Below are 23868 nucleotides of genomic sequence, written 5' to 3'. Positions count from 1 at the left end.
ACTCGGCGGGCGTGTGTACACTCCCGCCCAGTTCATGACGTCAGTCCCCGACGGATCGAGCAGTGTGTATGCTGAACACACTGCTCGATCCGTCCATAGATATATCTGCAGATCAATTGATTTGCAGATATATCTGTTAGTGTGTACCCACCTTTAGACTAAGAATCTGGCCCAGTGTCAGTTACCAAAGCTTGACTGAGGCTGTGGGAAAGGAATCGTGAGATCCCTCTCCTGGAAGAATCTCTCCATAGGCATAAAGGAGTTTGAGCAATCTGACTATGGAGTTTGGTACATAAAGGTCAGACCATAGTCCTGAGAATAATAGGAACCATGGCCTGTAGTGCTAATTAGCCTTCTGCAGGAGAATTCTGTGAAATTTGGCTATAAATATGTACTGGTATACATATAACCATGGCTGTAACTAGATGTGTGCGGAGTGTGCTCCGCACATAGCACTACAAGGTAGGGGGCGCTGTTGGCAGCATTTATCAATTATCTAATTACTTTCACTTGCAACTTCCCCCCTTTTTGGGTCCAGGGGGGCCGCCCGCACACACTGCACCCATACTCACCTTTCCAGAGTTCAGCGTCGGGTGCTGCTCTCGCATCAGAAATCACAGTCAAAATGTCCGCTGCACATGCGCAGTAGCCAAATTGGTCTCCGGAACATGGTGGGCGCCATGTTTCCGGAGACCTGTGCATGCACAGTAGACTCTGGCACATTGCCGGAGATTACTGCTCCGTGCAGAGGAGGGGGCCCACCAGGAGGTGCAGACAGGTCCCCTTCCCTGTTAGAGCACCCCTGGCCTACACCCACCCCTTTTGTTGCTAATACCTACACAGCGTCCATGGACTTGACTTGATAGATCTTTTTTGTTCAGTTGCACTGTCCTTTATTACATTTCCGGATGCATGATGTGGCTGCAAAACAGTTTTATGTAATTCATTGCTTTTATGGTGAATTTTTTAATTGTTCTGAGTGGTATGGTATTGCTGTTTTAATATATAATTATATAAATATAATAGCCATTTTGATTGAAGTATCAGCGCCCTCTGATTGCGTATAAAGTGTACAGTATAAATATGTACCGGGAGGGGGGGGGGGGGGGGGGGGGGCACCAATTCTCTTTCTGGCACAGGGCACCAAAAAGTCTAGTTACAGCAGTTCCTACATAATTTTATGCAAAAAGTAGCTTGATAAATAGACCTCTCTGTTTTGTTACAGAAATATGGAAACTACTTTGTGTATGTCAGAGAGCGAAGACGGAGTAATGTCTCTTGACTGCTGAGTCAGGGTAACAAGTCATCAGTGGAACTGTAGGAACTGTTAAGTATCACCCTATATACAAGGCTTCAATGTTTGAGAACCTATACTTACAGGGATTACAAAAAGTTACTTCCGCCTCATGTGAGATACATTGTAATCAATAACACACTTATCACAGTCCCCTTTTTATCAAAGTACTATCGCTAGTGAGTAAAACCAGAAAGGGATCTTATTATCTTATATACCAAGAGCTTTTTGTTATATACAATTACATAATAATATCTGACCGCTGTGATGTGAGATGATCTCCATCTTTCTCCTTCTTTCCCCCCCCCCCACTTGTTTCTCTCCCCCCCCCCCCCCACCTCTCTCCTCTCCCACCTTTCTCTTTCTTCTGTCTTCTCCACCCCAACACGTTCTCCCCACCTCTTCTTTCCCCTCCCCACTGTCTCTCTCTGGCACCGTCCCCTCACTCTCCCCTGTGCATCTCTGACACAGCTGGGAGGAGTTTTTGCATTCCTATGAGATGACATCATTTCTATCAGCTATTTATTTTATTATATACATTTAAATTAAATTTAAGATGTGCATAGTGCCTCCTCCCGCAGCATCCAACTCCCCATTGAATGCTATGGTAGCGAGGAGCATATGTACGCACGCTTCTGCTGTTGTGCTGCAGTTAAGAGTCTACATTCGCTTCCCGCTACCATTGCTGACCAACCTATGCCGGCTCCCCCTTGCAACTGGCGGTAGCAGGATCACCGCTCCCTTCTACCTCTGGCAGCATACATGTTATATTCTGAACAGGGAATCGGTATGATTTACCGACGGGCAGGATGCCGACTGTTCATATCCCGACAGCGGCATCCCGCCCACCAGATTGGCAGCAGCAGGGCTAGCGCTAAGTCCCCTTGCAGGCTCACTGCGCCCGCCACACTGCAGGCTCGGTTTCTCGCCGCACTCGCCACAGCATCTATTCCCGCTCTGTGGGTGTCGTGGACACCCACTAGTGGGAATGGTCCTGTTTTGCCGGCTGACGGCATTGTCGGCTGTCGGGATTCCAGCCGGCATTCTGAACACATCCCCTGCACGGATATCGGGAGCTGTGCTGTGCCTTACTGCCTGCGATGGATGTAATATAACACAGCTGTAAAAGGGGATGTACTAAACCTTAGGGTTGATTTTGATCCATATCCATAGCTAGCACTGTCACATGTGATCTTACGTTGCATGTAATTGAATTGTCCCCTTAGAGTACAAAGGGGTCTATGCACTAAGGGGGTCATTCCGAGTTGTTCGCTCGGTAAATTTTTTCGCATCGCATCGATTTTCCGCTTAGTGCGCATGCGCAATGTCCGCAGTGCGACTGCGCCAAGTAAATTTGCTATGGAGTTAGGTATTTTACTCACGTTTTTTTCTTCGTTCTGGTGATCGTAATGTGATTGACAGGAAGTGGGTGTTTCTGGGCGGAAACTGGCCGTTTTATGGGAGTGTGTGAAAAAACGCTACCGTTTCTGGGAAAAACGCGGGAGTGGCTGGAGAAACGGGGGAGTGTCTGGCCGAACGCTGGGAGTGTTTGTGACGTCAAACCAGGAACGACACTGACTGAACTGATCGCAGATGCCGAGTAAGTCTGGAGTTACTCAGAAACTGCACAGAGATGTCTTATCGCAACATTGCGAATCTTTCGTTCGCAATTTTAAGAAGCTAAGATTCACTCCCAGTAGGCGGCGGCTTAGCGTGTGCAATGCTGCTAAAAGCAGCTAGCGAGCGAACAACTCGGAATGAGGGCCAAAGCTTTGGAGAGAGATAAAGTGGATGGAGATAAAGTACCAGCCAATCAGCTCCTAATTGCCATGTAACAGGCTGTGTTTGAAAAATGACAATTACGAGCTGATTGGCTGCTGGTACTTTATCTCCATCCACTTTATCACTCTCGAAGACTTTAGTACATCTGCCGCTTAATTAGTAACGCAGTTATTTTGATTTAACCATCTGTGGTCAAGCATGGATATCTCTAAAACCTGGACTGTTAGTGGGAAACTACTGCCTTGCTCTATGTGGCAAAAATCCTAGTGTCGGCCCTGCCTTGAGGACCCCGTTTGGGAAACGCTGCCTTAAACCAGTTCTTGAGCTCATGACACAAGTATTCTCTTAAATACGATTAAACAGAACTTTGCACATAAATCTCTTACAAGACATGGGCCCTCATTCCGAGTTGATTGCACGCTAGCAACTTTTTGCTGCGCTGCGATCAGATAGTCGCCACCTATAGGGGAGTGTATTTTCGCTTTGCAAGTGTGCGATCGCATGTGCAGCCGAGCGGTACAAAAAAAGTTTTGTGCAGTTTCTGAGTTGGCCAGAACTTACTCAGCCGCTGCGATCACTTCAGCCTGTCCGGTCCCGGAATTGACGTCAGACACCCGCCCTGCAAACGCTTGGACACGCCTGCGTTTTTCCAACCACTCCCAGAAAATGGTCAGTTGCCACCCACAAACGCCTTTTTCCTGTCAATCTCTTTGTGATCGGCTGTGCGAACAGAGCCGGCCCTAACCAATATGATGCCCTAGGCAAGATTTTGGCTGGTGCCCCCTAGCACCACCACTGGTTCCGCCTCTGACCTTGCACCTCTTTCCCAGCACGATCACCCCTTACCCATAGCAGTCCTTATTTTGGGGTTTGTACCCCCTATATTTTAAATAGGAACAGTTCACACATTTGGCGCACAGCCCAAAAAGGGGTGTGTTTTTGCTGGTAAGGGGCATGGCCACATAATAGTAACCTCAATTCCAATTACGCCACACAGTACTGCAAGTTTATTCACATTGATCATGCGATAGTGTCCATAATTTATATTACATCCCACAGTAGTATCACTTTACCTTATAAACGTTACTACTCACAGTAGAGCCCCTTATTCACATTACATCACACTGAATTGCTCCTTATTCACATTACACCACACCCTATTGCTCTTTATTCACATTAGACGATACAGTAGTGCCCTTTCTATATGCAACGCCACATAGTAGAGCACCTTATACACATAATGCCACACATTAGTAATGCATTTATACACATAATTCCACACAGTAATGCCCCTTACACATTATTAATGTCCTTATAAACATAATGCGCCTTACACATTATGACAACCTTTATTAATGCCCTTTTACACATAATGTCCCTTACATATATGCTACACATTATTAATGCCCTTATACACATAATGACACACATAGTGCCCCGTACACATTTGCTGCACATTATTAGTGCCCCTATACACATAATGACACACATACAGTAGTACCCTGTTATACATATGCTGCACATTATTAAAGCCCTTATACACATAATGATACACATAGTGCCCCTTACACATATATTGCACATTATTAATGCATTTTTACATGACACACATAATGCTCCTTACACATATTCCAAACACTACTGCACAACCAACCCACCCGCACACAGCACTCACACTTCCACTAACACTGTGACCTCTGCCTCTGCTTGGATACAGATGTGTCCTCACAAATCTTGCCTCAATGCTAACGTCGGGCACTTTTTTTTAATGAAAATGCATCTTATTTGCATTGCTATGTGCTAGCCACATAGCAATGCAAATAAGATGCATTTTCATGCATCTTATCAGCAGATTCTGCTGATTAAAATGATATGCAGCATGCCTATATACTGTGTGAGACTGTGGCTGTATCTGCATACGAAATGCTACACACAGAATATAGGCATGCCACATATCATTTTAATCAGCAGATGCTGCTGATGCCCCTAGGCATATCAAATGCCCTAGGCAATTGCCTAGTTTGCCTATGCCTATGGCCGGCTCTGTGTGCGAATGGATTCTTCGTTAAATCCATCGCACAGCAACGATCCACTTTGTATCCGTACGATGCGCCTGCACATTGTGATGCATATGCATGTGCAGTTTTGCCAAGTTTTAACCTGATCGCAGCGCTGCAAAAAGTTGCTAGCGAGCGATCAACTCGGATTGAGGCCCATTGCTCCTTTCAGTAAGACACTATGGGGGCTATTCAGAGTTGATTGCAGTGTTCAGAAAATCGCAAACAGGCAATTTCAGTGGTCACAGATTTTGCTAAGATAGCAAAATCTGCGACCAACTCTCAATAACCCCCTAAGAACCTCATTAGTATCAGTAGCAGTTTTTGCTAAATCCCTAAAGCGGCTGACCACCAGAGGGCAACAGAAGATCCGCCCCGCATTTAAAAATGCGATTGAATTGCAGGCGCCGGCATAGTGGTAGCCCCTTGCACACGCAGCATGGCTGCGTATACAGCTGCACTGCCACATTTTTCACCGCACTGGGGCCATAGTCTCACAGCGGCCATGGGGGGTAATTCCAAGTTGATCGCAGCAGGAAATTTTTTAGCAGTTGGGCAAAACCATGTGCACTGCAGGGGGGGCAGATATAACATGTGCAGAGAGAGTTGGATTTGGGTGGGGTGTGTTCAATCTGCAATCTAAATTGCAGTGTAAAAATAAAGCAGCCAGTATTTACCCTGCACAGAAATAAAATAACCCACCCAAATCTAACTCTCTCTGCACATTTTATATCTGCCTCCCCTACAGTGCACATGGTTTTGCCCAATTGCTATCAAAAATCCTGCTGCGATCAACTTGGAATTACCCCCATGGTCCGGGTACGCCTCCATTGTCTGGACCACTCCCTCCTAATGCCGCGTTGCGTTGCCACCGCTCCGACGCTGTCAAAGTGCCATCACATCCTACCAGGATGCAATCACACTGTGAAAGTTTGCGCAGAAGTCCGAAAATCGGTCGATTGCGATTTTCAGACTTCTGCGTCCCTTACTGAATGAGGGCCTAAATTGCACTTTGACCAATGAAAGTCAATTCAAGTCTAAAAATCAACTGGACTTTTTCCCTTAATGACAGAGCAGCGAGCTGCGTCCGAATACAGCGAGGAAATGGTCTCACTAACCCTATTAGTTAATCATCTATCCTACAGATGGCCCTGGCAGTAATCCTCTTTGCTCTCACCATAAGCCATTTCAAAGTGACCACTCAGAAAAAAATCTGATTCCTTTTTCATGTGGATCAGCAAACATGCCAGGCAAGAGTACACGGGCGCGGCGCCGGATCCTGACAGCGTCTCACTGAACGATTATTTTTGGCAAAAGATTCTTTTCACGATGGGCCGGGAATGTAATGTCAACAGGGCAGCGTGAACTATTTTGAAGAGGGGAGCAACAAGTTACTGATGCAGCTGTGAAACAGGTAGGCTTGTTCTTATATAAAGTAAATGTGCTATCAAGCTTGGTCCAACCTGATTTAGATGCCATTTGTTATAAGGCTATATGTAATGTTTCAGCAAATGAAAATCTATACCACTGTATACCACATTACAGAAGATCACAGAAGATGGTCATATACAACTTGTGCCTCTCCACCTGTTATGAGCTACAAATCCCAGCCATTGTCTTACAGGGCATGCTGGAACTTGTAGTTCTGCAACAGTTTAAGAGCCGCAGGATGCCTAATGCTGTCTTAAACTAATGAGTTGTTTAATAGCGAGACATATACAAATGCCTGGCGTAGGGTATTTCCAATTTCTGTATTGATAAAATGAAAGCAATTGTAAATTCTGCTTTATAGACACATTTTTCTCGGGTGTATTGTTACACAATGAATAATTAATGGATACTGCTAAAAAAAAAAAAAATGTCGTCCCACAGCACAAATAGCATTTGGCGATGTCATAGTAACGTAGCTACACACTGAAGACGCAGATTCATCGAGTTCACCATTTCATACATACTAATTGTGCCGATTAGGAAGAAAGGAAAACCCTGCACTAGCCCCAGTGTAGCCCCTCAAAGCGATATATTCCTTCCTGGCCCCAAACTCGTATAGTCCTCGGATTATCCTCTAATATCCTCTGCCAATCACAGCATCAGATACAGTTTACTGAAATAAAGGCATCCAATCCATTTTTCAGATCTGTTGGTGGCTTTGATATAAGTACAACATTTAGTAAGAAATTTACCAGATATCTGCCTTTACTGTAAAGAATCCTCCTTAAATTGAGGGCAAAACCATCTTCCTTCCATTCGCAGCTGAAGGCCCCTTGCTCTTTGTGTGATCCTGGGTACATAAAGTTTATTGGGCAAATCATTGTATTGAGTGGGATATATTTACACATAGTAATTAGGTCACCTCTAAATCTCTTTTTATAATGTAACCATTTAATTCCCTTTATTAATGAGGATAACATTTTTCCCACATCCTGTTTACAGTGAAGGCACAAAGTTGTTCTCCATGTTCAAGATGTGGTGTAATTAGAAGCTCATACATCGGATTCGGTATTATGTCCCGGCTGTCGGGATCCCAGCGGTCAGGAGACAGACACCAGGATCCCGACAACCAGAATACCGTCGGTGAGCGCAGCATATCCACTCGCCACGCTTCGGGCCTGCCACACAGTGGTGACCTTAGGTCGCCACAGGGTTGTATTCCCCCTTGGGTGGTGGGGTGGACTACCATCCAAGGTGTTTCACCGGGTGTTGGGATGCCGGTGTCGGTCTCCTGACAGCCGGGATTCCAACAGTCTGCAAATTGAATACCTCCCCATACATCACATATAATAAAAGGATAATGCTGCTCCTCACCTCTATGGGGGAATTCAAGTGTTTTCCGCGCTGGTGGCCACTAGATGGCGCCCAATAGAGCAGTTCAAGTGTTGCTCCATTCGGGCGTGCACAGCCGCCGGCGCTTGACATTACTATTATGTTGTTCTGTCATTTTGATGGGTTGGCAACTAGTTGGTATAATACTATGTATCATTTATATTTATCCCACTTTTTATTAATCCAAGACATAACTCCCCTTTCCAGCGTCTGCCTGACACTGACTGTAGCTAGTCCGCACTGAGTGCAGCTACTCTGCTCTTTTTCATCTACTATTCCGAAATCTTTATTTTCATCTCAGATTTCCCCCAATTGTATTCCATTTGATGTGTAAGTAGCAGTGGCGGAACTACAGTAGCGTTAGTGCAAGGAGCTGCTACAGGATGAGGACCCTCCCTTCGAGGTTCCCTGCCTACCCCACACAGCCACAGAACTCCCTGAACACCACACCACCATGCACAGTGCTCTATTCTTTCCAGATCAGGGGTCTCGGGACCCTACATGGGCATCGCTGGGCCTCTACCTAAGTTATGCATCCAGGCTTTGCCAGGTTGGGGCTGGGCACATTATAACAGGTAGACCAGCATTATGGGATCATAATGTGCTCCACATCCAGTCTGTTCGTGTTAGTAAATAGACTCAGCCCCATGTCTTAATTATGCCATGCAAAAAAGGGACAGTGGGGGTAATTCCAAGTTGATTGCAGCAGGATTTTTGTTAGCAATTGGGCAAAACCATGTGCACTGCAGGGGAGGCAGATTTAACATGTGCAGAGAGAGTTAGATTTGGGTGGGGTGTGTTCAATCTGCAATCTAATTTGCAGTGTAAAAATAAAGCAGCCAGTATTTACCCTGCACAGAAACAATATAACCCACCCAAATCTAACTCTCTCTGCACATGTTATATCTGCCTCCCCTGCAGTGCACATGGTTTTGCCCAATTGCTATCAAAAATCCTGCTGCGATCAACTTGGAATGACCTCCTGTGTATTTGTATTTCTTGCACAAACCCCATTGAGGGCTAAGGCCAGCACAGGCCTCACACAGGTGTAATCTGGAGAGAGCCAAACTTGCTTACTGTACTGTTATGCCCTTACCTACATAAACCAGTGTCTATGTCCTAACCTAAACTGGCTGAACCGGGCTTGTGTTTACAGTGTCATTTTTTCAATGTTATAGTATTCGCTTTTGCTACATTGGGGGAGATGTATCAAGCCTTGGAGAAAGATAAGAGGCCTGACTCATCTTTCTAAGTAAAGCAAAAAAAAAAAAAAACAACAACAAAAAACGAGTAACTTTGTGTCTGTAACAAACCATGTTGCCATGCAAGGGGAGCAAATATATATATTTTTCTGTGCAGTGTAAATACTGGCTGCTTTTGCATGTAGCCCACAAATGTCAGACAGCTTTATTGTCGCAATGCAATTTAGATTTCGTTTGAACACACCCCACCCAAATCTAAGTCTCTCTGCACTTGATACATCTGCCCCACCTGCAGTGCAGCATGGTGTTGCCCAGTTACTTGCTTTTTTTGCTTTGCTAAGAAACCTGAACAGGCCGTTTGTGGAGAAGTTGCCTGAAGCAACCCATCGGGTTCTAACTGTCATTTATCTAGCACAGTCCTAGAAATGGCAGTTTGGATGTGATTCAGAGGTGGACGCTAACTGAGCGCAATGCTAATGTTTGCACAGTTGATCGTGTATTTGCTCCTCCATATTCGGCAATTATTCTGAAAATCCCTACTGTGCATGTGTTACCTGTTGCGTACACAGACGCAGGTATTAGAAACGGTGAAGTAAAGAAATGGGTGTTCCCTGGCGGTGTCTGGGAGGTGGCCTGAAGGGAACATGAAAAAATCGACAATGTGGGTGTGTAATGGGTGCAGCAAATGTTCAGCGAAGGCATTTCACCAGCCTATAGCACGTGCGCGTGTCAGTGGAATGCCGATGGTGGAATGTCTGGAACCATCGGCGGTGCTACTGCGTGCAGGGGTGCAGAAAGTGAGCGTAGCAGGGCTTGTACATTCCGGCGCACGTTAGTGCACAAGGGGAAGGCTAAAACTACCATTTGCATACAATGGCACCTGAGACTTTGGCAACGGGCGCTAGAGCGGACGCAGCAGCCACACCACCTCTGAATCAGGCCCGTAGAAGATTATTGGTTGCTGCTGGCAGCGACTCTACTTTATCTCTCTCCAAGGCTTGATACATCTACCCCATTCTTATTATGAGTTCTTTGACTCAGTGTCAACCATAATCTTAATAAAAACATCAAGGGGATGACAACGCTAATTTTCCTTTACTACAGTTTTGATTGTGCTAACATTTAATTTAATATCAGATCGCACAATTGTGACACAAGTAATGACGTCTTTTACGCACTCTTGTTACCGCCATGATAGTAATGGGACCTGTTTGGGACTAGCGCTAGCTCGGGCCTTTCCATACACATTATCTGGGGTGAGCGAATTGCTTATTCTCCACCACAGTGACAATGATTTGACCCTAATCCCCCCATAGCTGATGACCTAATTAACATCAATGTGTCCTGAGAAGAAGGATTAGGCCTGGAAGCTGCTGCACCGGTAGGAGAATGTACCAGTAATATGTTACGTTGCCATTGCTGCAAGGTATGCTGTTCATTTGTGTCATGTTACACGCGTGTCATTGTATGATGACATAGCTAATACATACTGTAGCAGGTACTGAAGTCCCTGCCAGTGCCTCATGACCAGAGGATTAGCTGTGCTACATGTATGGGTATATAAACCTGATATCAAATGTAAATAAAACATAACTTGGAGGAAGATTTGCTATTTGCATTACTCCTATCCCACCCTTCATGCAGCCTAATCCTAATGCCCCCCTTCCCCTGCAGCCTGTAGATAATTTATATAATATCACAGAATCTCTGCACTCACAATATATGTTATAGACAAGAGGTTCTCAAACTCGGTCCTCGGGGGCCCACACAGTGCATGTTTTGCAGGTCTCCTCACAGAATCGCAAGTGAATTAGCTCCACCTGTGGACCTTTTTAAAATGTGTCAGTGAGTAATTAATACACCTGTGCACCTGCTGGGTTACCTGCAAAACATGCACTGTGTGGGATCCCGAGGACCGAGTTTGAGAACCTCTGTTATAGACACTCCAAGCAGTCTCTATACTTTGTAAACAGGAAATGTTGCTACATTTGTTAAGCTGACCAACTGTGCCTAAGTCTGCTTCTAGGTCAGTCCTACTCTATCGTTCAGAATTAAAACATCATTGCAATTGCTATCATAGTATTGTTAAACATATATATATAATATATACAGGTTGTCTTTATGCTAGTTTAATCATAAGCACTATGAGGCTTATTCAGAGTTGTTGGCAAACCAAAAAAGTTAGCATTTGGACATGTTGCACTGCGGGGGGGGGGGGGGGGGGTAGCAGGTAACATGTGCACTGAGAGAGATTTAAATTTGGGTGGGTTTATATTGTTTCTGTGCAGGGTAAATACTGGCTGCTTTATTTTTACACTGCAATTTAGATTTCACTTTGAACACACCCCGCCCACATCTAACTCTCTCTGCACATGTTACATCTGCCCCCTCTGCAGTGCAACATGGTACCTTTTTGGTTTGCTATCAACTCTGAATAACCCCGTTTGGGGTGTAGTATGGTATGCCGGCTGTCGGGATTCCGGCGCCGGTATACTGTGTGCCGGGATCCCGACAGTTGGCAACCTAAAGACCACCCCCCCCACCCTTTGTACTGACAATTGATGCCTTGGAAAACATTCCAACAAAAAAATCAAAACTTTGGCTACCCTGTAAGCAACAGATCACTAATTAATTCTTCTTGACTACACAACTGGAGAGCGCCTTTCTTCTACGCCGCAGTACATTTGCAGGATACAGTATGCAACATTTCAAGACCGGGTGAGGTCTTTCGTCAAGGTGCATAAAAAAGCACTCTGATGAAATGACCTTCCCAATCTTTAAATGTTGGCTATAATAATAAAGCACTAAATCTGCATTTATATGTCCATGGAGTGCCGCCTAACCCTTCCAGCATGCGATACCTGTTTGTGGTTAAAACTCTAGTAAGGCACCCCGGCATATTAAGGGTGTCTACATGAAAGGATAGACAGACATATCGATAGATAGATAGATAGATAGATAGATAGATAGATAGATAGATAGATAGATAGATAGATAGATAGATATGTGCCTTTCGGTTCATAGCAGCCACTGGATTAAAGAAGATAATTTACATAGCATCTAGAAACTCAAATGTCTTAAACCAGAGGGAGACAACACGAGGCTCTAGAGTTGACTAGTCTAGCTCCTGTTGAACGCAGTATCATACTTGCCTATTTTCATACCTGCCCCTGCCTGCTAGGAGACATGGAGGGCAGGAATAATAAAAAAAAAGGTGGATATGTTGAGGGTGCCCTCTACGCATTCAATGATGTGGGTGTGGCTTATTGAAATAAAGCCTCACGCTGCTAGCCTGTTACCCAACCAACTGTGCACGTGTACAAAGTACCCTGGCAGGGAGAAGTTGTCTACTCTTCATGGAGGTATTTATTTACCTTATTCGGGAGTCTCCTGAGAGTTGGCAACAGTAATCATTAAAAAATAAATGAAATATAGAACGACAATTTAGTCTAAAAAGAAAAAGATATAAGAAGCAAGAAAATACCCCAGATCAGCTTTCACTAATTCAACTGAAATAGATAAATTAATATATACCCTATCACATTATTTAAAACTCCAGAAATTCTCATTGCCCCAGCTGAATATCAGTTTTGCCTATAAAACTACAAAGCACGGCAAATTTTGGCAGTAGGTGAGGGCCCATAGGAAGTAACGGGAGCGCAGTGGTGTCCAGCGGCAGTTACAGGGGTGAGGCTGCAGCACAGTTCAAAATTCAAATAGGGGAGCCACACCAACTGCCAGTGAGTCCCGGCCGGCGATGTTTGGGGTGACAGTTGGTGGGGCTCCCCTATTTGATTTTGAACCGCGCTGCTGCCCCACCTCTGGAGCTGCCACTGGTGGTATCCCAGAGATAGACTTACACCAGTGGTTCCCAAACTCTGGGGTAAATGTATGCAGCAGTGATAAGATTGGAGAAGTGAGCCAGTGGAGAAGTTGCCCATGGCAACCAATCAGCTGCTCTGTATAATTTTATAGTATGCAAATTATAAAAGTTACTTAAATGCTGATAGGTTGCCATGGTCAACTTCTCCACTGGCTCACTTCTCCACTCTTATCACTGCTTCATACATTGGGGCAGATGTATTGGGTGTAGTACGGCTGACCGGCGGTCTCCTGACCGCCTGTCAGCTTACTGACGCCGGGATCCCGGCAGCATACCGACGCCGGGATCCCAGCGGGGAGGGGCGAGTGCAGCAAGCCCCTTGCGGGCTCGCTGCGCTCGCCACGCTGCGGGCTCCGTGGCGACCTGCGGTCGCACGGGTTCTATTCCCACTCTATGGGTGTCGTGGACACCCACGAGTGGAAATAGTCCCTGTTGGTCGGCATGCCGACCATCGGGACAGTGGCCCATCGGGCTGGTGGAGGAGGTCATGTGACTGTCGGTCAGCTGACCGGCGGTCACATGAATACCACCCGATGTATTAACCTGGAGACGGCATAAGGAAGTGATAAACCAGTGATACGTGTAAGGTGATAAATGCACCAGCCAGTCAGCTCCCATATGTAAATTAACAGTTAGGAACTGATTGGCTGGTGCGTATATCACTTTGTACTTATCACTGGTTTATCACTTCCTTATGCCTTCTCCAGGTTAACACATCTGCCCCATTAAACCATACGTCCTCAAGGACCCCTAACGGTTCATGTTTTCCAGGTCACCTGTGGATTTTTAAAATGTGACAGTTGGTGATACACAGTGCAGCTCCCGGGTGACTTGGAAAACATGAGCCGTTAGGGAACCACTGACGGGGAATCTATGAAATACTTGAAAGTATAGATCATGAGGCTGATGCACTGTGCGCGGTCGAAAAACATTAGCCCTGCGCACCAACATACGCTAGTAGAACACAACTGACAATGCAACACCATCCGGGGAATTCAGTTAGACCTGGTAATTTACGGGGCGTGAAAATAGGTGTTAGCCTCGGGCTTTAACGCCCGGGGCTATTTAATTAGAACCCTTTTTTAACGCCTGATAAATTACCCTGTTATCGGGTGTTAACACATAAAATCCTGGAAAAGTTCCCGGACCCATGTGGTAATGGTTGCGCGGCACCTGATAACAGACAATTTTTCAGAGATTTATTTTGGGTCTGCTGAGACCCTAACAAGAAATCTGTTATCTGCAGCCTGCGGGCTGAAGTCGGGGCTAGCTGAATAGCCCCGGGGGACCCCCTATGTTTGTATGGTAAATATGTCTGCAGGTGATAAATGGCGAGCTTAGACACTTTTTCAAAATGTGGTTAATAGTGGTACGTAACAGAAGAAGATCCTCTGACAAACCTTCCTTATTCCTTACCTTATCAGCACACTGTAGCTTTACGTTACTGGACAAAGAGCTGACACTCTCATGTGACGTGACTGCCACTCTCATTCTACCTCCTAAACCTCTTGGCAGCATTCAGCCATCCCCGTCTCCTGAAAATTTTCAGTCGTCTGCCTCCACCTTGCCACTTTCCCATCATCAGTGTCCCCCGAGGATCTGCCCGTGGTCCCCTTCTCCACTCCCTCTATACTTTCACCCTCAGAATCCTTCGGCCTCTGTTTCCACCAATATGCTGGTAACACTGAACTTTGCCTCTTTTGCCCTGATTGCTCTCCATCTAGTAATGTAAGAGATGGTCCTAGACTTGATGTACTAACACTTCAGAGAGATTCTCACCAGTTGTAGTAACATCCTGTCAATAGCACAATGTAATGAGATAATGGGCATGATGTACGATGCATTGCATATTGAATTCGATCTATTCACCCACTCATTGTAAGCGTGTCATTGTGCTCAAGGGTGTAGCTACTATAGGTGTAGGGAGTGCAGCTGCTATGGGGCCCAGAGCTGAGAGGGACCACCTTCCCTGTCACAGTTACATGTGTTATATACAAGGTGTTGCTACCATAGGTGTAGGGAGTGCAGCTGCTATGGGGCCCAGAGCTGAGAGGGGCAACCTTCCCTGTCACAGCTACATGTGTTATATACAGGGAGTAGCTACCATAGGTGCAGGGAGTGCAGCTGCTATGGGGCCCAGAGCTGAGAGGGGCCGCCTTCCCTGTCACAGCTACATGTGTTATATACAGGGAGTAGATACCATAGGTGTAGGGAGTGCAGCTGCTATGGGGCGCAGAGCTGAGAGGTGCCACCTTCCCTGTCACAGCTACATGTGTTATATACAGGGCGTAGCTACCATAGGTGCAGGCAGTGCAGCTGCTATGGGGCCCAGAGCTGAAAGGGGCCACCTTCCCTGTCACAGTTACATGTGTTATATACATTTTTCGCCATTGGGTGGTACATAGGGGTCCTTTCAAACTTTTTCCTTGGGGTCTGCAATATATCTAGGTATGCCCCTGGACCTGCTCATTGTACTGTGGTATAAAATGAACTGGATGGCATATTAATGTTATATACTATAAACCGGGGAACTGTAATGAGGCACAATATGAATGGGGAGCACTATATATCATAATGTGAATTGGGGGTTGTCACGATCCGGGTATCTGGATGCCATTATTTACCTTTCGGGTGTCTCCTGGGGCTGGCTCAGCGTCCTGGGCCCGGTTCCCAGCTGTGTTGCTGGCATTCGCGCGTCGTGTCTCGTCTCTGCTGGTCTGTGGATGTTGTCCTTCCGGTGCCCGGGCGACTGGCGTGGCGTCGCCGGCCGGCGGGGCCTCGTGCATCGTCTGTGTATTCTCGGTGCATTGCAGGTTGTGTGGCGCTCCTCGTCTGCTGCGGCCACGGCCGTCCGCGCTGGAGGTCTGGGGCGCAGGTCGGCGTTCTCTGTGTTCGCCGCCGCCATTACAGAGGAATCTCCATGTGGTGTTACAAACAAGGTTTCCCTCCACTGGCCGGTATGGGCGCAGCCATCTTAGTTCTAGTCACATGATCCTGTCCTCCAATCCATAGCTCCGCTGAAGTCTGCCTAATTGCTCATCCAATCCCTGCATACCTAAGGGTATAAAGGGATTGAGCCTGAACCAGGAAATCGTCAGTGCTTTGGTTGCCAACCCTTGTTTCCAGTCTCTCTCTCCTGTGGTTGTTTCCATTTCAGGTTTCCAGCTCCTGTTTCCAGATTCCACTAAGAGACCCGCACCAGCCTACCATCTTGCGGTGCAGCCTGACTCTATAGTCTCCTGTGTTTGCTCCAGTCTCCATCTACAGTCTCATCTGCTTCCAGCGGTCAGCTTCCAGCAGTGATCAGCTTTCTTAAAGAGCCGGTGCTTTTCCATCGGTTACCTGCATACCATCGGTTACCTGCATACCATCGGTTACCTGCATACCATCGGTACCCGCAAACCATCGGTTTCTACATCTTCGCTCCCTAGCTTCATTCTACTATCTGGCTGGTTCCATCCAGCATCTACTCCATGTTTTAACACCTGGCTGGTTCCATCCAGTGTCCCCAGCAGCTACCTCAACTACAGTGCTACCGGCTTCCAGTGAAACATCTGCTGGTGTGTTCCTTGGCTTTACCTTATACTACGTACGGGTCTGGTAAGGACATTCCATCTTTGGGACATTAAGAACTGTACCTACTGCTACCAGTACCCTGTGGCCGTTGCCAACCCGTAGTTCTCCAGGAACTGTTTTTATCAAATCTGCTGTATATCTTCATTGACTTATTACTGCTGTGATTACATGGAGTACTGTTAATAAATACTTATTGACTTTTAATCCTGGTTGTCATGGTCACGCCTTCGGGCAACGTTTCTACATCCTACTCGTATGTCCAGGGGTCTGATAAAACCTCCGAAGTTTAGCTTCAGCCCAGCCCCTACAACTGAGGCTTCCTCCTGTCAGCTCTGGCCCTCAGTTGTGACAGTAAGCACTGACCAGATGAATCCAGCCGGAGACCAGGATCAAGCAGCCAGGCCAATGCAAGAACTGGCAGCCAGACTCGAACATCAGAAGGCTGCACAAGGCCACATCATCCGCTGTCTCCAGGATCTCTCTACTCGGCTGGATGGGATCCAAACGACCCTCCGTGGTTCAGGGGCGTCCGGTGCGTCCACCACAGTGACACCAGTTGTAACCCCACCCACCTTACCCATTTCTGCTCCACGTCTTCATCTTCCAACGCCAGCAAAATTTGATGGATCTCCAAGATCTTGCAGGGGATTTCTCAACCAATGTGACATTCATTTTGAGCTACAACCCGGCAGTTTCCCTAGTGATCGCACTAAAATTGCTTACATTATTTCCCTCCTCAGTGGCTCCACCCTTGATTGGGCATCACCTTTATGGGAGAAATCCGACACCCTGTTGTCCTCATATACTGACTTTGTAACGACATTCAGGCGCATCTTCGACGAGCCAGGCCATGTAACTTCTGCTTCCTCTGAGATTCTTCGTTTACGCCAAGGAACGCGTACTGTGGGACAGTACTTAATACAATTCAAGATCCTGGCATCTGAACTGGCATGGAACGACGAAGCCCTGTATGCTGCATTCTGGCATGGCTTATCTGAACGCATCAAGGACGAATTAGCTACCAGAGACTTGCCCTCTAAGTTGGATGAGCTAATATCCCTGTGTACAAAAGTTGATCTACGGTTCAGAGAAAGGGCTAACGAGCGGGGAAGGTCATCTATCCCGAAATCTTCTGCTCCTCCTCTTCGTCAACCGTCTCCACCCAAAGATGAGTCCATGCAAATTGGTCGTTCCCGTCTATCTCCAGCTGAGCGTCGAAGACGTCTTTCTGAGTACCTTTGTCTTTACTGTGCAGCTCCGTCTCATGTAATCAATGCCTGTCCCAAACGTCCGGGAAACTTCAAGTCCTAGCCCGCCAAGGAGAGGGCCGGCTAGGAGTAATGCTCTCCTCTCCATCTCCTCATGATTGTAATCTCCCAGTCTCGCTTCAAATTGCTCAACGTTATAGGAACGTCATTGCCCTCCCAGATTCCGGAGCAGCTGGGAATTTTATAACTGAAGCATATGTTAAACGGTGGTCCCTACCCACTGAGAGACTTTCCTAGTCCATATCTTTGACTGCTGTGGATGGCAGTAAGATTTTTGATGCAGTTATTTCCTCAAGAACTCTACCAGTTCATCTGAAAGTAGGAGTTCTTCATTCAGAATTAATTTCCTTTCTAGTAATTCCAAGAGCCACACATCCAGTGGTTTTGGGCCTTCCATGGCTTCGTCTCCATAACCCTTCGATTGACTGGATGGCTACCCAAATCCTGGCATGGGGTCCTTCCTGTACTGAGACCTGTTTGTCCAAAGTGCTTCCCGTATGTTCTTCCTCCTCCAAGTCGTCTGATGTTCCACCTCCTCCGTATCAAGATTACACGAACGTGTTCAGTAAAGCTTTTGCCGATATCCTTCCTCCTCATAGGGAATGGGACTGTCCAATCGATCTCATCCCGGGAAAGGCTCCACCTCGAGGCCGAACCTATCCGCTGTCTTTACCAGAAACTCATTCTATGGAAGAATATATTAAGGAGAATTTGGCGAAGGGTTTCATTCGACCTTCTTCCTCCCCAGCTGGCGCAGGTTTCTTCTTCGTCAAGAAGAAAGATGGTGGCCTGCGGCCATGCATCGACTACAGAGGCTTGAACGACATCACTGTCAAGAACCGATATCCTTTACCCCTGATTACAGAACTCTTTGATCGAGTTAGCGGAGCAACCATCTTCACGAAATTAGATTTGAGGGGTGCCTACAACCTCATCCGGATCCGAGAGGGTGACGAGTGGAAGACCGCATTTAACACCCGTGATGGACATTATGAGTACCTTATCATGCCTTTCGGATTAAGTAATGCTCCAGCTGTCTTCCAGCATTTCGTGAACGAGATCTTCAGAGACATCTTATATCGTCATGTCGTGGTTTATCTCGATGATATCCTCATCTTTGCCAACAATCTGGAGGAACATTGTTTCTGGGTAAAGGAAGTTCTGACCCGTCTCCGTGTCAATCATCTCTATTGCCAATTGGAGAAGTGCGTTTTTCAAGTCAAATCCATTCCGTTTCTAGGCTACATTGTGTCCGTTTCTGGACTAGACATGGATCCTGAGAAACTACAAGCTATTCAGAATTGGCCGATACCTTTAACCCTCAAAGGGGTCCAGAGATTTTTAGGATTCGCCAATTATTACAGAAAGTTTATACAAGACTTTTCCACCATTGTGGCGCCTATCACTGCGTTAACTAAGAAGGGTGCTAATCCATCCAAGTGGTCTGAAGAAGCTATGCAAGCCTTTAATTTATTAAAGCAACGGTTCATCTCTGCTCCGGTATTGAAACAGCCCGACATCAACTCGCCTTTCATCCTTGAGGTGGATGCCTCTTCCATTGGAGTAGGCGCGGTGCTATCCTAGAGAGCAAAAGATGGTCATCTGCATCCTTGCAGTTTCTTCTCCCAGAAGTTTTCCCCAGCTGAGCGCAACTATGCCATTGGCGATCAGGAGTTGCTGGCAATCAAACTCGCTCTGGAGGAGTGGAGATACCTGCTGGAGGGAGCTTCTCATTCTGTTACCATACTTACCGATCACAAGAATCTTTAGTATTTGAAAGGCGCACAATGTCTCAATCCTCGTCAGGCCAGATGGGCACTTTTCTTTTCTAGGTTCGACTTTAAACTCCAGTTCTGTCCGGGCTCTCAGAATCGCAAGGCCGATGCCCTTTCCCGCTCTTGGGAGCAAGAAAATGAGTCGGAGTCTTCTGACAAGCATCCTATTATCAATCCGATGGCATTCTCCACGGTAAGGATGGACTCTACGCCCCCACCAGGGAAAAGTTTTGTGAAGTCGGTGCTAAGGAAGAAGCTCATGCATTGGGCACATGCTTCCCGTTTTGCCGGACATACAGGCATTCAGAAAACCCTTGATTTCATCTCTAGGACTTATTGGTGGCCAACTCTGAAAAAGGACGTCATGGAGTTTATTGCTTCTTGCCCAAAGTGTGCCCAACACAAAGTATCCCGCCAGTCACCTGCGGGGCAACTGGTTCCATTATCTGTTCCCCGTCGACCGTGGACCCATTTGTCGATGGACTTCGTTACAGACCTGCCTATGTGCAACAAGTTTAATACCATCTGGTTAGTGGTTGACCGGTTCACCAAGATGGCACATTTCATTCCCCTCACCGGTCTTCCGTCAGCTTCCAAGTTGGCTCAAGTGTTCATTCAGGAGATCTTCCGACTACACGGTCTTCCCGAGGAGATCATCTCTGCCAGAGGAGTACAATTCGTAGCCAAATTTTGGCGAAGTTTGTGTCAAGCCCTCCAAGTCAAATTAAAGTTTTCTACAGCTTACCATCCTCAGACCAATGGTCAAACTGAGAGGGTGAATCAGGACTTGGAGACCTTCCTCCGCATTTATGTGTCTTCCTCTCAAGATGACTGGGTTCAACTCCTTCCCTGGGCCGAGTTCAGCCATAACAACCAATATCATTCCTCATCTTCTTCAACACCATTCTTCATCAACTACGGATTCCACCCTAAAGTTCCAGAATTCCAACCGCTTCCAGCGACTTCTGTACCAGCAGTTGATATCACCTTGCGCCAGTTTTCAAACAACTGGAAGAATGTTCGAGCGGCTCTGCTCAAAGCATCGTTTAGATACAAGAAGTTTGCAGATAAGAAGCGTAGGGCAATTCCTGCCCTCAAAGTGGGTGATCGTGTTTGGCTGTCTACAAAGAATTTGAGGTTGAGAGTTCCAAGCATGAAGTTTGCTCCCCGTTACATCGGTCCTTTTCAAATTGAACAAGTTATCAATCCTGTTGCTTACAAACTCCAGTTACCCCCATTCTTGAAAATTCCTAGGACATTCCACGTTTCCCTTCTGAAACCGCTGATCCTGAATCGATTCCATTCTGCACTACCTTCGGCTCCTAAAGTCCAGACTCAACGGGGAGTTGAGTACGTAGTTGCCAAGATTCTGGATTCACATTTCCGTTATGGTCAGTTACAATATCTTATTGATTGGAAGGGCTATGGCCCTGAGGAACGCTCTTGGACCAATGCTTCAGATGTCCATGTTCCTACCTTGGTCCGGAATTTCCACTCCAGATTTCCTCAGAAGCCTAAGAAGTGTCCTGGGGCCACTCCTAAAGGGGGGGGTGCTGTCACGATCCGGGTATCTGGACGCCATTATTTACCTTTCGGGTGTCTCCTGGGGCTGGCTCAGCGTCCTGGGCCCGGTTCCCAGCTGTGTTGCTGGCATTCTCGTGTCGTGTCTCGTCTCTGCTGGTCCGTGGATGTTGTCCTTCCGGTGCCCGGGCGACTGGCGTGGCGTCGCCGGCCGGCGGGGCCTCGGGCACGTCTGTGTATTCTCGGTGCATTGCAGGTTGTGTGGTGCTCCTCGTCTGCCGCGGCCGTCCCCGCTGGAGGTCTGGGGCGCGGGTCGGCGTTCTGTGTTCGCCGCCGCCATTACAGAGGAATCTCCATGTGGTGTTACAAACAAGGTTTCCCTCCAGTGGCCGGTATGGGCGCAGCCATCTTAGTTCTAGTCACATGATCCTGTCCTCCAATCCATAGCTCCGCTGAAGTCTGCCTAATTGCTCATCCAATCCCTGCATACCTAAGGGTATAAAGGGATTAAGCCTAAACCAGGAAATCGTCAGTGCTTTGGTTGTCAAACCTTGTTTCCAGTCTCTCTCTAATGTGGTTGTTTCCATTTCAGGTTTCCAGCTCCTGTTTCCAGATTCCACTAAGAGACCCGCACCAGCCTACCATCTTGCGGTGCAGCCTGACTCTATAGTCTCCTGTGTTTGCTCCAGTCTCCAGCTACAGTCTCATCTGCTTCCAGCGGTCAGCTTCCAGCAGTGATCAGCTTTCTTAAAGAGCGGGTGCTTTTCCAGCGGTTACCTGCATACCATCGGTTACCTGCATACCATCGGTTACCTGCATACCATCGGTACCCGCAAACCATCGGTTTCTACATCTTCGCTCCCTAGCTTCATTCTACTATCTGGCTGGTTCCATCCAGCATCTACTCCATGTTTTAACACCTGGCTGGTTCCATCCAGCGTCCCCAGCAGCTACCTCAACTACAGTGCTACCGGCTTCCAGTGAAACATCTGCTGGTGTGTTCCTTGGCTTTACCTTATACTACGTACGGGTCTGGTAAGGACATTCCATCTTTGGGACATTAAGAACTGTACCTACTGCTACCAGTACCCTGTGGCCGTTGCCAACCCGTAGTTCTCCAGGAACTGTTTTTATCAAATCTGCTGTATATCTTCATTGACTTATTACTGCTGTGATTACATGGAGTACTGTTAATAAATACTTATTGACTTTTAATCCTGGTTGTCATGGTCACGCCTTCGGGCAACCTTTCTACATCCTACTCGTATGTCCATGGGTCTGATAAAACCTCCGAAGTTTAGCTTCAGCCCAGCCCCTACAACTGAGGCTTCCTCCTGTCAGCTCAGGCCCTCAGTTGTAACAGGGTACTGTGCGGCATAATGTGTACCGGCAGCTCTGAAATGTGACATGGAGTGAAATTAAGCACTACTGCGAGTCATAAAAGAAACTAGGGCACTACTGTGACCGGACGGTCCCGTACGAAAGACCTCACCGCTTTCGCGTCCCGTCCCCAGTACACAGATTGGAAGTTTAGGTCACATGGGACCTGGCCACATAGGGGATTCCCGCTTACCATCAGTAACTGCCTGTTACTGACTCCACCCACTGCGCCATAGGCGGGTTTATGCTGCCACCACCAAACTTCTAACCTGCCATGGCGTTTGGAACCACGGTTCTGCTCTGTATGTGCCGACACACTGCCTTACCACACCTGTGTGGTGTGGACAAATCCCCACTAGTCGCTGACTAGGCCTCTACCGGTAGCTGGCGGAAGGCGGAACTTGGAGACGCTGGTTCACCCTGGACAGCCGGTGAACGGGGCTAGGTTTCGCATAGCCCTGTAGGTCACAAGATGACGCAATCTTCTTGAGGCAGATGATGTTTTAATGCCAACAAATAGTTCTGAAAAGAACTCAGCAGTACAGCAAGATGTTACAGCAGAAAGAAAATGGTATAATACACTCTGGGGGCTCACAGGTCTCCTCTTTTTATCTCAGTTCTACACACAGTACCACAGGGGGGTAAACCCTCCCTGTCTTCTCCAACCAATCAGGTTATCGCACAAAATATAAATAAATACAAGTTACATTTCAAAAGTCAAGAATTAGATAAAGCACATTCCTGCTCCTCTTCATATATAACCAAACCAGTGGCTTTCCCAAACACCATCTGATTACCATGTTCCTGTCTCTTTCACAAATGTAAATATAACTTGCATTTCAATTGCATTCACCCTCTCACACATAGACAATGTTCTTATACTGTAACTTAAACATAATCTGCATCACACATAGGCCCTCATTCCGAGTTGATCGCTCGCAAGGCGAATTTAGCAGAGTTGCTCACGCTAAGCCTACGCCTACTGGGAGTGTATCTTAGCTTCTTAAAATTGCGACCGATGTATTCGCAATATTGCGATTACAAACTACTTAGCAGTTTCAGAGTAGCTTCAGACTTACTCGGTATCTGCGATCAGTTCAGTGCTTGTCGTTCCTGGTTTGACGTCATAAACACACCCAGCGTTCGCCCAGACACTCCCCCGTTTCTCCGGCCACTCCTGCGTTTTTTTCCGGAAACGGTAGCGTTTTTATCCACACGCCCCTAAAACGCCGTGTTTCCGCCCAGTAACACCCATTTCCTGTCAATCACACTACGATCGCCGGAGCGAAGAAAAAGCCATGAGTAAA

General features: G+C 46.9%; 1 protein-coding gene across 1 annotated transcript in view; it reads left to right on the top strand.

Moving 5' to 3' along the window:
* Window positions 1-6252: 6252 nt before the first annotated feature.
* Window positions 6253-23868, top strand: part of RP1L1 (RP1 like 1) — a 143722-nt gene continuing 126106 nt past the window's right edge. Inside the window, exon 1 of the mRNA XM_063915083.1 lies at window positions 6253-6547. The gene's annotated coding sequence lies outside the window, so the exon portion shown is untranslated. The remainder of the gene's footprint in view (window positions 6548-23868) is intronic.

The sequence above is a fragment of the Pseudophryne corroboree genome, chromosome 4 (genome assembly GCF_028390025.1).
Source record: "Pseudophryne corroboree isolate aPseCor3 chromosome 4, aPseCor3.hap2, whole genome shotgun sequence".
NCBI lineage: Eukaryota > Metazoa > Chordata > Amphibia > Anura > Myobatrachidae > Pseudophryne > Pseudophryne corroboree.
This window is presented reverse-complemented; position numbering and strand designations above follow the sequence as displayed.